Below are 18260 nucleotides of genomic sequence, written 5' to 3'. Positions count from 1 at the left end.
CTGCGCTGAGAAACTTGGCAGTCATAAAACCACATCTACTCTAACAGTCTGAATGGTGCATAAGCATAGTAAAGCACGAGCAGGAATGCCCTACACACCACAGGTTCTAGATAGACACAGATTTATACAGACACCATTGCCTTATACTTTAAGGAAAGATTTCCATTTACAACATCACATTAACTCTTATAAAGTAACCTGACCCCAAATTACGTTTTAGCAACAAAGTAACTAACTGTTAGAATTTCCAAAGTGGCAGATATATTGAAGCAAAGAAGAAAAAAAAAAGGAAAACACACACACACACACACACACACACACACACGGCAAATTGTGACAAAAGTATGCATTAATTTTGTGGATAGTATCCTCTCCCAAATTGAATAACCCTGCATAAAAAGTTGCTGGAAAAATATTATAAAACTGAACACTGTACATTTACACGTGAGTCCAAGCCATTCTGAACGTGGCCGGAACCAACAGTTCGGTTACCTTTCCCACTCAGTTTTTTCCTTTTGAGAGTCATGATTGGAGTCTATGTCGTTTCACTGTGTGAGAGAGTTTTCACTGCCCGTGGGAGAGACTATACTTCCCTATCCCGCACTGAGTTGGTTTATGTAACTACTACCTCCTTTGCCAGTTCTCTCCTCTGAGCTGTTGGAGGCCTTCTTACCAGTCCCTGGAGAAGAAGGAAAGCCATCTTCGGTCGTGTCCCCCGCCCTGTGACCTCCAGACCCAGACGTCCTCAGCCGGGAGGAACTGCCGTTGCTTGGTCCATTGGTCAGCCGACTGCAGTCTTTACCTGTGGCCTCTGCCTGTCCCACAGGCTCAGATGTAGTCCTGCTGGTACCTGGGGCTGGGGCTTGAGCCTGCTGCTGTTGGTACTGAGCCAACTGCTGGCGCGTCTCCTTCAGTTGCTGCTGTAGAACTAGAATGGTACTCTGCATATCCTCTACTTCTTCCTCCAGCTGAATGATGAAGTCATTCAGTTCACTCCGGCTGCTTTTAAGCTCCTCACTGTATTTCTTCTGTAAAGCCAACTCTGCTTCAAGTTGCGCAATAAGTTGCCGGTTCACCTGCCTTCCAAGCTGCTGATTCTCCTGGAGAAGCCTTCGGCATTTCACCATGACGTCTTTGCCTGTTTGGCTTTCAGGAGTGAACTTCCAGGCACTCAGTTCATTCCGGGTTTGTTCCAGTTTGTCTTTAGTCTCGTCCAGCTCACCTCTCATTTTTAGGAAAAAGAAGTTGATCGCGGGGTCTGCCGCTGTTGATGTCAGCGGGGCAGCACCGGGCTGCTGGACTTGCTGGAGGTACTGGATTTGAGCAGTGTACTCTTGGACCTCTCGCTCCTTGGTTGCTAGTCGCATGACAAGGATGTCTTTTCTGTGTGCAGACGCTTCGTGTTGTTGCTGTAGTTTTTCTGCTGACTCCCTTAAGCCAGTTACATTGGAGTTCAGGTCTGTGTACTTGTCCTCCAAAGCCTGCACATATGCTTCATACTCTTTCCATCTTAAAATCAACTCATCTCGTGCCATAACTTGAAAGTCTGTCTCACTCAGTCGAACCTTTTTGGGAAGAGGTTCCTCGGTGGTCATCTTGAGTCCTCTCCAGACAGAAGTCCCACAGATGCAGCCCGGTCACAGAGGCCGAGGCGGCGCTGCAGGATCGCCAACCAGGGGGCGTGAAACCGCCCAATCGATCAACCGCCGGTCTGATCTGATTCTCCCCTTTATTTGTGGGTCTCGCAGCCACAAAACGGCGCTGAGGGAGGAAACGAGGCACTGCCGTCCCACCCCCTTCTGGTTCTTCCTCCAGAACCCCACCCCACCCGCCACCCTGTCCCCTGCAAACATTTTCGTTCAGTATGATTAGAAATGGCCTCTGGTATTGGAAAAATGATCCGGAAGTCCACACTGTTTATTGCTTACATGCAGGTGTGTGTAGACTGTTCAGGGAAGGAAAGGGAGCATATTTGCGGTGAACAGCAGTGTTTTGTCCGTATTACACAAGTTTTGCTGGTCATTTTGAAAAGAAGCTAGTTGAGAACATGGCTATCTTTAACATAGTTTGAAGGCTATCTTAATAAATACCTACAATGTCCTATTGTCAGCTGAATAAATCACATATTAGAAAGTGATGCATCAAATAAATTCTAGATTATTCATGATAGTAGAGACAAGGTTAACTTTTAGAGAAACCACTTAATCAAACATATTGAAGTAATAATCCAAATGAAAGTGTTTAGAGCCCTGAAACCATTTCAAGCCACATTTTGCCCTATAAGTTAAAAAATTCGTTTTACAGTGTTATGAAAAGTTATGAAATAACCAATATCCTTTCCATCATTATTGCTCATTTTCTACTGTAAATGATGATGGGAGACAAGATGGACCAAGGGTTAGGAACTAGAGAATACTTTCCATTCTGGCTATACAATGCTATGAACATATGCAAATTTGATTATCATTAGCTCAATGAATGTTGACAATAATGTATGTACTAAGTTTATTAGGTAACCATTTGGTTTGCTATTAAGCTAAACAAATGCAACAATTTAATATATAATTGATAAGGCTAGTTTAATTGTTTCTAGCCATGGTTCTTAGCTTTGGATTCATACTAGCAACACTTGGAAAGCTTTTAAAACCCTAAACCCAGGCCATATCCTAGACCAATTACATTAGAATATCCTGGGGCTGGGACTCAGATATCAGTATTTTTAAAGTTCACTGGGTGATTCTAATATGTAGCTGAGTCTGGGAAACACTGCTTTATAGAATATCCGTTTACTCTTAAATTTAAGTGCATTAGGGACTCTAACAATCTTTAAGACTCTATTTCTTTAAGAGTCTATAGGAACCATTTCTGTTATGTTTCTTTTGCTTTGAACAAAAGCAAATCATTTTAAAAGAATAATCTTATTTGCTTTCTTTTATTCCTCCTTTTATCTTTTGGCTCTTTGGTTTCTCTGCCATATTGATCAATATAGCATAATGTATGGCATTAGGTCATCCTAGGTTTGAATCCAGGTTGGGCTATTTGCTAGTTATCATTGACTGGCAATTTATTTAGCCTCTAAACTAGGTCCCCCATCTACAGCAGTGATTCTCAACTGGAGATAATTTTACCCCCTAGGAGACAGTTGGCAATGTTGGAGACATTTTTAATCGTCACCACTCAGAGGTTGCTTTTGACATCTAGTGGGTAGAGGCCAGTAATGTTGCTAAACATCCTACAGTGCACAGAACAGTCCCCATAGCACACAATCATCTGGTGCCAAATGACACTAGTGCTGGGGTGAAGGAACCTTGATCAACAACTGACTGTATGTATTCATATTCTCATTCCTCTACTTCCTAGCTGTATAACCTTGAGCAACTTATTATTCCAGCCTGAATCCATCTGAAAATGTAGCTATTAATTAGCATTCACCTTGGAGTTGATGTGAGGTTTAAATGGGTTTATGCATGTGGAGCCTTAACACAGTGCCAGATAGCTATTTATCATCAAAATATGTCTGCCATACTGGAGCATTTATAGCCTCTTGTTAGGGTCCTTGAGATCACGTTTGACCCTACTCTCAACAGTCTCAGTGTTAGTATTTCATGACTAGGTGATAGGAGGGGGATAGGGGTTGAAGGGTGGAGTTATCTTTGAAAATGCACCTGCTTTGGATTCTAAGAGGAAATTCAGAGGAGACAGCCCTACAGACACTGTTAATTTCCTTCTCCCACCTTTCATGTTCCTTTCCTGGTTTACTACTAGAGCTTAACACTTGTGTTGAGGTGGAGTGTTCAAGTAAACAAGCTTGTATTGGTTCAAATAAAAAGTAAAGAATAGCCCAACCAGTGTGGTTCAGTGATTGAGCATTGACCTAGGAACCAGGAGGTCACAATTCAATTCCCAGTCAGGGCACATGCCCAGGTTGTGGGCTCCATTTCCAGTTGGGGGCATGCAGGAGGCAGCTAATCAATGATTCTCTCTCATCATTGATGTTTCTATCTCTTTCTCCCTCTCCCTTCCTCTCTGAAATCAATAAAAATATTTTTAAAAAGTCAAAAATATTTTTATAAATGCTGATTCTAAGGGAAGAGGGCTTAATAGCAATGAAAAGTTTATTAATAAACTTTTTATATATATTATTAACATGGGACTGTTAACTGCAGGGGTCTGAAACTTGGGAAAGAGTTCCGTGCTGGAAATACACTTGGGGATTATTATTGCAGAAGAAGTCAAAGTTCTGGGAGAGAATAAAAGTGAGAGAGAGGGTATAGGGAGAAGGGGGCTCAGGTTATACCTCAAGAAATACCTACTTGGCTAATATTTATTGCAGATCTACTGTGCACCTGTCAGTCACCTTTCTAATCTATAATACTACATTTCTTTTTTAGGGAGAGTCACCATGTGCTGTAAGTAAATAAAGTGAATCTTTTCTGAAGACAATATGGGATACTCACAAAAATAGCTTGGAAATCCCTGTACTGATAGCTCTACATTAATTGGATAAATTTTTAATTTTGTCATTATAATTATATAATCATATTAAAATATTTAAAATTTGAATTTTTTATCTATGCATATGCTTTTCTCTAGTCATAGTGTGCTTATAACTAGGTGTGTTTTTATAACAGCTTTATTGAGATATAATTCACATACCATACAATTCACCCACTCAAAGTATAGTCAATGGTTTTTAGTATATTCACAGAGTTGTGCAACCATCACCACAATCAACTTTAGAACATTTTCATCACCCCCAAAAGAAACCCTGTACCCATTAGTAGTCACTCCCCATTTACCCCAACCTTCTAAGCCCCAGATATTTTCTGTCTCTATAGATTTGCCTGTTCTGGACATTTCATAGAAATGAATTAATTCAATATAAAGTCTTTTGTATATGGCTTCTTTCACTTAGCATAATATTTTTAAAGTTTATCCACACTATAGCATGTATCAGTAGTTCATTCCTTTTTGGGGGATATATTTTTATTGATTTAAGAGAGGAAGGGAGAGGGAGAGAGAGATAGAAACATCAATCATGAGAGAAAATCAATTGGCTGCCTCCTGCACGCTCCCTACTGGGGATTGAGCCCGCAACCCAGGCATGTGCCCTGACCAGAAATTAAACCCTAACTTCCTAGTTCATAGGTTGACACTCAACCACTGAGCCATGCCAGCCTGGCAATACTACATTCCTTTTTATGGCTGGATAATATCCCATTGTGTGGAGATAGCACATTTTGTTTATTCATTAGATTATGGATAGTGGGTTGTTTCCACCTTTGGGCTACCGTGAATAGTGCTGGTATGAACATTTGTGTCCAAGTATTTGTTCGACCATCTGTTTTCAATTTTGGAGGGTATATATTTAGGAGTTGAATTGCTTGGTCGTATGGGAAGTCAGTGTTTAACCTTTGGAGGAAGTGCAAGTATGCTTTCCAAGGAGGTCATGCCATTTTACATCCCCATCAGTAATGTATGAGTTCTGAAATTTCTCCACATCCTTACCAACACTTTTTATTACCTAACCATCTAGTGAGTATGAAGGGGCATATCATTGTGGTGTTGATATATATTAATGTTATTTGATATGTATTTCCAGGTTGCTATCTTCATAATATTTCAAATGGATTAGAAATATCTTTCAAATAGCTATATTATAATTTGCTAGACCATTCTTCTATCTAGGGACACTTGTTTACTAATTTTTACAATTATAGATAGATTTTCCTGCATACAGATTTTCTAATGTTTGGATTATTTTCTTACGCTGCTTTCAAGATCCACTTTGGTCTTTATCTATGAAGAATGCATAAAGAAATATGCAACTGGGAAACATTGTGTGATGGAGAAAAATATTCTCTAATGGATTAATTTTTATCATCAAAGGTTTAAACTGGCAGAAAGCTCCCAATAAAGAGGGTTCCAACCAAGTAATGAACACAAGCTTGGCCACCTAATTCATCTTTAAACAGAGATGGAAAGATCCTCTCTAATTTCTACCTGAATAAAAATGAAACTCCCAATGTTCACTATTGAGCTGGGACACTTAAATTTATTATTACCTAAAATAGATTTTTATTGTATAAAAAACAGAAAATATAAGCAAAAGGAAGGAAGGAAAACTCTCTCCCTCCCTGGCAGTAATCATGGCCTCTTTCTACAGGGTTCCTGGATGAGCATCTTTGAGTCATTAGCAGGTCTGAACTACCTCCAGTGGTTGAGCCCGAGAAAAACCACCTATAAGCAGATTTAATAAATGCCCAGCAGCCCTGGGCTCTGAAACTGCTGGGGTTTCTGCAAGGAGATGTAAATCTCCTTGGAGAAATGTAACATTTGTTTATATTTTCTTTGGTCTTCTGGTTCATTTATATACATTTAAGAGCAAAATTCATACAAATAGGTGGGGAACGTTTCAGTGGGCTCTTCCACTTACTTCAGAAAATTGATTTAAAATTAGAGTGACATTAATTCCCAATGCATTAATTAAACAGCTTGCAGGGTCTATCTTCTGCTAATTTAAATTATTTCCCTAAATTCTGCTTTACCACTTCTGTGTGCAGATATGCCACTGTTTGATTGTTACAAAAGGGACTTGTTTTTTTGACTGTAAAAAGAAACAACCCAGACCTTAAAAAACAACAACTATGAATGTTAAATTATGAATACAGGAAAACTTCTGCACAATCATTTATATTCAAACATTTATTGAGTACCTACTGCACATAAGGCAAGATGCTGGACTATGGACTCAGTTGCAAAATGGATTGGGTGCTAGGGAGAAACAAGACTAATCTTGAGGCAGAAAGTTATATGATGAATGCAGAAAGGTCCATTGCGAAGGGATTCTCTGAGCATTTTCTAGATGCCAGTTTTATTTCAGTTTCCTTTTTATTTTTTTAATCTTTATTTTTAAGAGTCAGATTTTTGTTTTTCCCCTTCTGTTTTCTTCTTTTAGAAGATGGAGGCAGGAGGGGCCCTGGGGGTGTTTGACCAGCAGGACTGCAGGTGTGGAGCTGAGGTGTTTGCAGTACTGGTGGGGGTGGTGCGGGGTGGGGGGGTGGTCGGGGTGGGGGGGAATGGAAGCCTGTCAGAGGGTGCAAAGTGCAGGAGAGAGAGGCCTACTGATATGGAGCAATTTGGCCTTGGCCCTATAGAGTAGCAGTTGCCTCTAGGCAAGTGTTTGCAAAGCTATCTTTTATTGGACTCTCTGGTGCCTGTTTAGAAAAATACAGGTAGCTTGATCCCAGGCTCTAAGATTGTGACTCATTGGTGGGTGAGAAACCTGGGAATCTGTATTTTTACAAAGCTTCCGGGGCAGTGCTCATGCACATCCAAGTTTGGGAACCTCTACTGTCATTACACGCAACTCAGTGGTGCCAGACCACCCGGCTGCACGTCAGAACCATGTGGGGACTATTAATAAAGCGGATGCCTGGGACCTATCCTTCAGGATTCTGTCATTGATCTTCTGAGGGCCTGATGACCGGGATTCCAAGCTCTCCTGGTAATTGCAATGAGCAGCCAAGTTGAGAACCACTGATTTAAATGCATTCGATCCAGCCCTGGCCGTGTTTCTCAATGGTTAGAGCATCAGCCTAGGAACCCAAGGGTCACGGATTCGATTCCTGGTCAGGGGCAGGTACCTGGGTTGCGGGTTCACTTCCCAACCCCTGTCAGGTGTGGGGGAGGCAACCAGTCAATGTGTCACCTCTCTCTCTCTCTCTACCTCCCTCCCTCTCTCCCATGCTCTCTGAAAAGCAATGGAAAAAATATCCTCAGGTGAGGATTTTTAAAAAATGCATTGGCAACATTTGTATCACTTAAAAAAATAAAGGCATTCAATCCTGATGAATCATTGCTCTTGCTATCAAAGCTCAAAATGAAGAAATGGTGGCAGTTTGAGTAATTTAACCGGATAATTCAAGAGAACTGAGAGAACAGGAGAAAGGACTCAGAGTGGGCGGGTGCAGAGGGAGTAGGCACATCATTATCAATACAGCACCACTAAGAGCACTTTCTCTCAGAGGCAGCTGCACTTTATCATCTAAGGCAGTGGTTCTCAACTTGTGGGTTGCAACCCCTTTGGGGGTCGAACGACCCTTTCACAGGGGTCGCCTAAGACCATCGGAAAACATATATAATTACATATTGTTTTTGTGATTAATCACTATGCTTTAATGATGTTCAATTTGTAACCATGAAAATACATCCTGTATATCAGATATTTACATGACGATTCATAACAGTAGCAACATTACAGTTATGAAGTAGCAACGAAAATAATTTTATGGTCGGGGGTCACCAAAACATGAGGAACTGTATTCAAGGGTCACGGCATTAGGAAGGTGGAGAACCACTGATCTAAGGGGATGAGGGGCTGGAAACACAGCCCCTCCTTAAAAGTCCTGCTCTTTCTGTAAGGTTCATAAAGCAGCCAGCGCCTTGATTATGAAGTGAGGCCTTTGTTTCCAGAAGATAAGCAGTCTCAGCAGTCTTCCAAGGCCAGCAGAAGCATGGCAAGAGCACGGTCTGGTGATTTCGTCACTGAAAGGCTGGACACCTGTGCAGAGAAATGGCCTTCACACAGATGACAGACAAACTCAGCTGATTTTCTGCAGACTCTGTACTTGGAACTATGCTCCGTGTTTCTTTGAATTTGTAAATAGCACAGCAGATGGCAGTCCAACATAAAAAGAATGAGATGAATCTGTGACCATCTCCAATGTGGCAGCTAGGCCAGAGACAGCAAAGTCTGGGAACTATACAGTCTGCAGAGCACTGTCCCATAGAATTTTCTTTTCTTTTTTAAAAAAATATATTTTATTGATTTTTTACAGAGAGGAAGGGAGAGAGATAGAGAGTTAGAAACATCCACGAGAGAGAAACATCGATCAGCTGCCTCCTGCACACTCCCCACTGGAGATGTGCCCGCAACCAAGGTACATGCCCTTGACCGGAATCGAACCTGGGACCTCTCAGTCCACAGGCCAATGCTCTATCCACTGAGCCAAACCGGTTACGGCCCATAGAATTTTCTTGAATGATGGAACTGTTCTAATCTGAGCTACTTGGTACAATAGCCATGAGCCATGTGAGCTCCTCAGCACTTGGTATGGTTAGTGAGAGTGAGGAACTGAAATTTTAATTTTATTTCAATTAAGTACAATTTCAATTTAAGTATCAACATGAGACGAGTGGCTTCCACATTAGACGGTACAGTTCTAGAGAATGAATCGGGGGTGGGCAAACTTTTTGACTCGAGGGCCACAATGGGTTCTTAAACTGGACCGGAGGGCCGGAACAAAAGCATGGATGGAGTGTTTGTGTGAACTAATATAAATTCAAAGTAAACATCATTACATAAAAGGGTACGGTCTTTTTTTTTTTTTTTTAGTTTTATTCATTTCAAACGGGCTGGATCCGGCCGGCGGGCCGTAGTTTGCCCACGGCTGATTTAGACTCTGCCACTTACTACTTCCTGCACCCTTAACCTGGGGGCAAATTTCTAAATCTCTTCAGGCCTCGGTTCCCTCGCCTGTATTTCTTATTTGCTGATATCTAAATCCTCTTAGGGAGAGAACTCTGGGAAAATGCCTTGATGGATAATTTGGCTATGAAAATACAGGCAGTCTTCGGGTTACGTCGGATTTGACGTACATCGTTTCGTGATTACGTCGCCATCTCCCATTTATTTATAAAAAAAGAGTTCCGTCATTTTGACGTGTGTACATATGTGCTTTATGTTTTTTTATTATTTATTTACAAGTAAAGGTCAGGAATTGTTATCTTTCTTTTAATTTTTTTTTTTATTGTTTCACTTCATTACTGCTGTGTATGTGCTCCATGTGAGTGAAGTAGGTGCTTATGTAGGTGGGTTCCGACTTATGGCGAAAATTGCATCACGTCGCACCGTAGGAACAGATCTCCGACGTAACCCGAGGACCTACTGTATAGGTCTCAGAGAAGGGTCTGGAAAGGGAATGCAGAATACAGGAAAGGCCAGGCATTTTCTATAAGAACATGGGAGAAACGATTCATTTCTTGTTGGCCCTGATGAGAAGCGAAAGAAGAGCCAGTAAGAAAGGTTGGGCCTACATGGAATGTTGGGGTGGCCAAGTGGACTCTAGGAACAGGGAGAGCTAATATGACTTCGAAGTTACTTCTATTACCGTGTTGTAGACCTTTTCTGTCTTTCCAGATCTTTGATAAAAGTTGCTCCAAGCATAAATGGCTTGGTTGGATTTGTGTGTGTTTGTTTATGTGTATGCGTGTAAGTGTGATTGTGTGTGAATTAAGTAAGGGAGGAGCTCAATGTTTAGAGTAGAACTGAATGGAAAAGATAAAACTATGGGATGATCAGACAATTACTAAGCTAAACTCATTTAGCAAAAGCAGGAGCTCAGAGGCAGGGAAAACCATGAGAAGGTAAGCCACTAAGAAGTTTAGGAATCATGAGACTAGCATTGTTTTTTCATTAAGTAGAAGTTAACACCAAGAAGTTAACACCCATATAGAGTGCCCCCCAAAATGTATACACACTTTGGCTGCCAGTTTTAATTCCAATGGGTTAAATCTGAAAAGAAAGAAACATTAATTGAGCTCCCAGCTGTTAAAGTGTGTATACATTTTTGGGGACACCCTGTATATCTCAAAAGGAAGGGTCATTCTAGCTAATATTTGTATTATATGTACTAGGCAATTGGCGATAATAATACCTACTTGAAGGGTTGTTGTGAAGATAAAATGAGATAATGTCTGTAAAGTGCTTAGTTCTGTGCATCGCACATAAAGAAGAGCTTAAATGACAGTTAAGCATCATTTTCTAAATATAATGCATTTGTTTTAAAAAGAAAATCGAGTGGAAAAAAAGTGAAGCTAAGCATTTCTTCAATGCCGCACTCCTTTCTTTTTAGGAAGGGACTCTTTCAGACCCTTACTTGATAGCTATATCACTTTACATTGTAGATCCACACAGAAACTTCCTGGGAACATATGAGGTCTTTCCCTCTGCTCCTTCTCTCAATTACATATGGCTATCACTTTTAAGTACCCCAAACCAATGCAAACTATTTCGTGGCAGTTCAGCACTTGTATTGAGCTGCTGTTTAATGTCCAGGTTTGTCTTCCATCTTTATCCACAACCGTCTCAGATTTTTCTCTCTCTCTTATACTCATGTGGGATTATTGCATTGATGAGCCCAACGTTCACCTCATTTTACTGAGATGAGGGTCTTGTTTACCCAACAAGTTGTCCTTGCCTCTCCTGTAGTGGTCTTCATTTCCAATCTTGTTTATTACGGCTGCTTTTCAAATGTCACTAATTGCCTATTCAGAACATTCATTCTTTGGCTGAAATATGTTATTTGTACCCTTTTCATCTCTCTTATTTATTTCAGCCTGCTGCTTGTTGCTGAGTTGAGTACTTAAAGAATATTCTTGTACGTAACAATCAAACCTCTTCCTCAGAGTAGGCTGGGAAAATTCTGAGAATTATAGGGTTGTCAAAACGCCTGAAAAATTCAGACAGTGCAGGTTACACTAGAGGTCACCAGACAGATGTTTGCTTTTCCTCACAGATGATGGGATAACTTTAAGTTTCATGATTCAAATTGTTTTATTCATTCCTAAACAAAACAAAACAAAATAACTATCTCACCTGCAATCAGCTACCTTACCTCTGGGTGGTGGACAATCAGCAGCATTTGTGGCCATAGAAAATGTTTGATTGAAATACAGTGGGGCCTTGACTTACGAGTTTAATTCTTTCTGAGACTGAGCTCGTTAAGGAGCTTGTTAACTCAAATTACTCTATCAACTCAATGCAAAAAATTGGCTGAGAGACAGCTAGTATCTCAAAAAACTCGTTAGTCGGGACACTCGTAAGTCAAGGCCCCACTGTAAAGATAAACCTGCCTTTTGCCTTTAGGAATATGTTTCTTATGAAAACAGCTCTGTGTAAGTACCATGGCATAATTTATCAAATATATTACTTAATTTATTGATGGTAGCCATTCTGGCAGCTATGAGGTGGTACCTCATTGTTGTTTTAATTTGCATCTCTCTAATAATTAGTGACATTGAGCATTTTTTCATATTTTTCATAGCCATTTGTATGTCCTCTTTGGAGAATTGTCTATTCAGGGTCTCTGCCAATTTTTAATTGGGTTGTTCATCTTCCTTTTGTTGAGTTGTATGAGTACTTGATATATTTTGGAAATTAACCCCTTATCAGATGTATCATTGGCAAATACATTCTCCCATGCAGTGGGCTTCCTTTTCATTTTTTAAAAAATTGATTTCAGAGAGAGGAAGGAAGAGGGAGAGAGAGATAGAAACATCAATGATGAGAGAGAATAATCAGTTGGTTGCCTCCTGCATGGCCCCTATTGGGGATAGAGTCCACAATCCAGGCATGTGCCCTGACTGGGAATCAAACTGTGACCTTCTGGTTCATGGGTAAACACTCAATCACTGAATCACATCAATAGGGCATGGGTTCCCTTTTCATTTTGATGCTGGTTTATTTTGCTGTGCAGAAGCTTTTTAAATTGATGTAGTCCCACAAGTGTCATATGATCTCACTAATATGTAGAATCTAATGAACAAACTAACAGGACAAACAAAATAGATCCAGGGACATTGAAGCATGCAACAGACTGACATATTTCAGAGGGAAGGAGGGGTGGGGGGCGAGATGGCAAGAGATTAACCAAAGAACTTATATGTGAACTTCTGGGGAAGATGGAAATGTTGTACTTCTTGATTTGATTTGAGGTTGCATGGGTATATACATTCATCATAATTTATCTAGTTGTACATAAGACATAAGCTAAAATGTTAACCACGTTGAATTGAGTGATTTTAGTTTCTTGCTATATCTATGTTTTACAGGTTTTCCTCAATGAACACGTTTTTCTTGAGTAACTAGAATTTATTTTTTTTAAATTATTTTATTGTTTGAGCTGGTAAACTATTTTTCTAATTTGCCTATTTACAAATATACATCTACACAAGATCACCTTTTCCCTGGATGTACTTAATGCTATAACATTTGCATGAGGATATTGCCTACAGACAATTTCAAAGTTCTACATTTGTATGACTGGAAAGTAAGTTGAAAAATCAGCTGGTCCAAAAGATTTATGTACATGGCACTAAGGAGAGGTGGTTATTAATTTTCTTCTGGTATATCTCTAGGTATAGAGCCTCCACCACTTCTGTTAGCCAGCCTCTCTCAATACTTTATCATCTTGATGGATGATTGCTTAGAAGATCCTTTTGAGGCAGGTAAAAGCCAGATTGAGGACAAAGCTAGGTTATTGACTTCTAGAATGTTCTTCCATCCACCTGATCCTACTGCTCCATAATTGATGTTTCTAGAGTTCGATTTTTCTATTATCTTCGATGAGATTAAAGAGCTGTTTGTATGTGAGAAACTTGTTTTTCTTTAGGGACAACTTACTTTTATTATTAGGAAGTCTTACTTATGGAAGCACCTCGGCTCCACAATGATGTTTTGCCTTTAGTTCAGAATAGAGGCATTATACATCCATGACTTCTTCTATCTAGTAGACTGTAATTTATGTATTGAGAGAGAAAATACTTGTTAAGAAGCTACCAAATCAGGACATTTTTGAGTGGTCCAACAGAACTATTACTGATTTAGCTAGCATAACAGACATAAACGGGACTACCTCAGGCTATTTACACTAGAACAAGTTCATCTAAGCTGCTTTTAGCCGACCTGTCCGTGTTGGCTGCAGCTGCATGTGTGTTTGTGCACTGGAGTGGAGTGAAGGAACGGGGTCTAAAAAGAGGGAGATTCCAGTTAAGGCAGATTTTGTCTTTGTGAGTTTAAGTAAAGAAGAAAAGTAGTCTATGTTTTTGTTGAAGTCCACAGCTCTCATAAATATTGTTATAAATATAGATTGCATCACTTTTTTTGTGGTTCATGATGCTCTGAATATTGATGGAGCACCAGGGTGGAAAATTCTTTTATTTGGGGGGTGGTCTGTCCTCTCTTTACTGATTTTTCTGCATGCACTTCTGCATCTGTTTATGAGAGACAATCTGCTTGCCTATTCATGAGAAAACTTTCCTTTGATTCAGTTTTTGCCCTGCTCAGTGCTTCCCTGCATTACTGTTTTGCTTTACAATAATCAAAATTGATAGCTATCAACCAATTCTGACACCATTCTGATTTTATGAGTATTTTTACACACAAACTGCTCCTTGATTATGCCTATAATTGGCACAGTGGCTGCAGAATCATTTTTAGATTTAATTGGTTGCTCCTAACTTACTTTTAAGTAGTTTTTGTGTGCAAAACAACTGCTAAATATAGTCTGATGAGAATACCGTTCATCAGTTTGAAAACACTGTCACATTCCTGGGTTTACATTGAGAAGGAGGGAGTTCGTTAATGAGAAATATGTAGACTATAAAGTGGACTCTCACTGTTCAGTCATGTCTGGGAACACATAAGGGCAATATAAGGGTGATGATGTTCACTTAATTTAACCACTTGTTAGTTTGATTCTATTTAATTTGATCAAAACCCCATGAAACCAAACCATTTGTAATAAAGGTAACACAATTCCTCCTCTTCTATTTTGATGGATGTTAATTACTGCAGGCAGGAGCTATGGAGTAATTCAATTACTGGCTATAAGAATGTTGTCATTTAATTAATAATGCATGCCTCATATCTGAGTGTGAAGTTCTTTGGAGAGTGATTACAACAGAAAAATGTAATTCAGATACATGTGTATCATCCAAATGTTTTTTTTCTATATACCTAAGCAAATATGAATCCATTTTTCCCTTCTCTTTTTATATCCATACTAGAAGCCCGGGCCAATTGGGGCTGTCTGGTCCAGTCCCAATCCCCAATTGGGCCGGCAGGGGGTGGGGTGGGGGTGAGGGGGAGGGACCGCAGGAGGTTGGCTATAGGAGCGCACTGACCACCAGGGGGCAGCTCCTGCATTGAGCTTCTGCCTCCTCGTGGTCAGTGTGCATCATAGCTACTGTCAGGTCATCGGTTGTAACAGTTGCTTAAGCTTTTATATATATAGATTGTACATACTGGAATCTCCCTAGCTTTTTTTGCACTTGGTGATAATGCTTTATTTTAATCAGGGACTATTAAGGTCTTTCAGCCTCAAATTTAATTCAGTGTCATAGCAGTTGTTCAAAGTAGGGAAAATTGGTAGGTAGAGACATGGTGAGAGGAGACTTTTTGCTATATGCACTTTTGTAACTTTGAATTTTTTAAATTGAATTTATTGGGGTGACATTGGTTAATAAAATTATATAGGTTTCAGGTGTACAATTCTATAATACATCTTCCATGTTCTGTATTGCATGATCACCACCTAAAGTCAAGTCAACTTTTGTCACCATTTATCCTGCCTTTAAACTGTTCTACTTCCCCTTCCCCACTGCCTTCCACATACTGTTGTCAGTGTCTATGAGGTTTTCTTTTACATAATTCCTTCACCTTTTTCACCCAGCCCCACAATCCCACTCCCCTCTGACAGCTGTCAGTCTGTTCTCTATCTATGAGTCTTTATATTTGTTTGTTAGTTTATTTTGTTCATTAGACTCCACATATAAATGAAATCATATGGTATTTGTCTTTCTCTGACTGGCTTATTTCACTTAGCATACAGTACTACTCTGCAGGTCCATATATGCGGATGCAAATGGTAAGACTTCCTTCTTTTTTACCATTGAGTAGTATTCCATTGTGTAAATGTACCACAACTGCTGGGGTCCAGCCCCAGTGGTCCAGGGGTTCCCAAAGGTGTGGACGGAGTCGGCGAAGAATGATTTACACGGAGACAGTGTTCAGATGATTAGCATAGCTCTCTTTAGTCTCCGTGGATCTTCCCTGTGCCTGGCTGAGGCCACAGAAAAAGATGCCAAGGCAAGCTGAGCCTTTATTTTATAGTGAGAGGTAAACAAGGTAGTGGTTTCCATAGTTACACAGTTCTTGTGAGTTTCACTTGTTTTGGCCACTTCCTGCACTTCCCTCAGCCCATTAGCTTCCCAGATAAGATCTAGGGAGTGTTATAAGGTCAAGCCTAATTATGCTAAGAGGACTGTGCCTTCTAGGCTGGAAATTGTTTGTGACTTTGCCCACAGGTCAGTCCGAGGCTTAACCCTATCTCAGCTCCCCACACACAACATTTTTATCCACTCCTCTACTGATGGACACTTGGGCTGCTTCCAAATTTTGGCTATTGTAAATAATGCTTAAATGAACATAGGGAGCATACATTTTTTCAAATTAGTGTTTTGGGTTTCTTTGGATAAATTCCCAGAAGTGAAATTGCTGGGTCATACGGCAGTTTCCATTGTTAAATTTTTTTGAGGAATCTCCACACTGTTTTCTGCAGTGATTGCACCAATATGCATTCCCACTAATATGGCATGAGGGTTCCCTTTTTTCCACATTCTTGCCAATACTTGTCTGTTGATTTACTATTTTTAAAAATATATATTTTATGGATTTCAGAGAGGAAGGGAGAAGAAGAGAGAGATAGAAACATCAGTGATGAGAGATAATAATTTATTGGATGCCTCCTGCAAGCCCCATCACAAGGATTGAGCCCACAACCTGGACATATGCCCTCACCCGGAATCGAACCGTGACCTCCTGGTTCATAGGTCAACACTCAACCACTGAGCCATGAAGGCCCAACTCTTTGCCCATTTTTGAATCAGATTGTTTTCTTGGTGTTAAGTTGTATAAGTTTTTAAATATATTTTGGATATTAACCCCATATCTGGTGTATCATTGGCAAATATGTTTTCCCATTCAGTGGGCTGTGTTTTCATTTTGTTGATGGCTTCTTTTGCTGTGCAAGAAAACCTTTTAATTTGATGTAGTGCCATTTGTTTAATTTTTCTTTTTTTCCCCCTTGCCCAAGCAGGTATATTAGGAAAAATTTTTCTTTGATAAATGTCCAAGATTTTATTGCTTATGTTTTCTTCTAGGATTTTTATGGTTTCGAGTCTTACATTTAAGTATTTAATCCATTTTGAGTTTATTCTTGTGTATGGTATAAGAAGGTGGTCTAACTTTGTGTTTTGTTTTTTTTTTTGCACAATCTGTCCAATTTTCCCCATAGCATTTATTGAATAGACTACCTTTAGCCCATTGTATGTTCTTGCCTCCTTTGTCAAATATTAATTGACCATAGGCATTGATTTATTTCTGGTCTCTCTATTCTGTTCCATTGATCTATATGTCTGTTTTTTTATGCCAATATCATGCTGCTTTGATTACTATGGCTTTGTAGTGTAGTTTGATATCAGTAGCATGATTCCTCAAACTTTGTTATTTTTTCTCAAGATTGCTCTGGCTATTTGGGGTATTTTGTGGTTCCATACAAATTTTTGGAATATTTGTTTTATTCTGTGAAATATGCCATTGGTATCTTGATAGGAGTTGCATTGAATCTATAGATTGCTTTGGGTAGTATGAAGATTTTAATGATGTTAATTCTTCCTCTCCATGAACACAGTATATACTTCCACTTATTTTTTTTTTCAGTATCATAATTTTCCTAGTATAGGTGCTTTATATTCTTGGTTAAACTTATTTCCAGGTATATTTTGATGCAATTGTAAATGGGATTGTTTTCTTAGCTTCTCTTTCTAATAGTTCATTACCCTATATAATAAAACCCTAATCTGCAAATTGACTGAACAGCAGAATGACTGGTTGCTATGATGCGCACTGACCACCGGGGTCAGATGCTCAATGCAGGAGCTGCCCCCTGGTGGTCAGTGCACTCCCACAGGGGGAGTGCTGCTCAGCCACAAGCTGGGCTCATGGCTGGCGAGTGCAGCAGCAGTGGCGGGAGCCTCTCCTGCCTCCACAGCAGCGCTAAGGACCTCTCAGGGAATGTCTGACTGCTGGCTCAGGCCCACTCCCTGGACTGTGAGAGGGTGCAGGCCAGGCTGAGGGACTCCCACGCCCCCAGTGCACAAATGGTGTGCACCGGGCCTCTAGTTGATGTATAAAAATGCAACTGGTTTCTGAATATTTACTTTGTATCCTGATACTTTACTGAATTCATTTATCAGTTCTAGTAGTTTTTTGGTGGAATTTTTAAGGTTCTTTATATACAGTATCATGTCATCATCTGCAAATAATGACAGCTTTACTTCTTCCTTTCCAATTTGGATGACTTTTATTTCTTCTTCTTGTCTGATTGCTGTGGCTAGGGCTTCCAGTACTATATTGA

General features: G+C 39.9%; 1 pseudogene; it reads right to left on the bottom strand.

The window, feature by feature from the left end:
- Positions 1–415: 415 nt before the first annotated feature.
- On the bottom strand, positions 416–1605 carry LOC102424600 (annotated as a pseudogene).
- Between the last annotated feature and the right edge of the window lie 16655 nt (positions 1606–18260).

The sequence above is a fragment of the Myotis lucifugus genome, unplaced genomic scaffold (genome assembly GCF_000147115.1).
Source record: "Myotis lucifugus unplaced genomic scaffold, Myoluc2.0 scaffold_49, whole genome shotgun sequence".
Lineage (NCBI taxonomy): Eukaryota > Metazoa > Chordata > Mammalia > Chiroptera > Vespertilionidae > Myotis > Myotis lucifugus.
The sequence above is the reverse complement of the archived record's forward strand: the minus strand, read 5'-3'. Positions and strand labels throughout refer to the sequence as shown.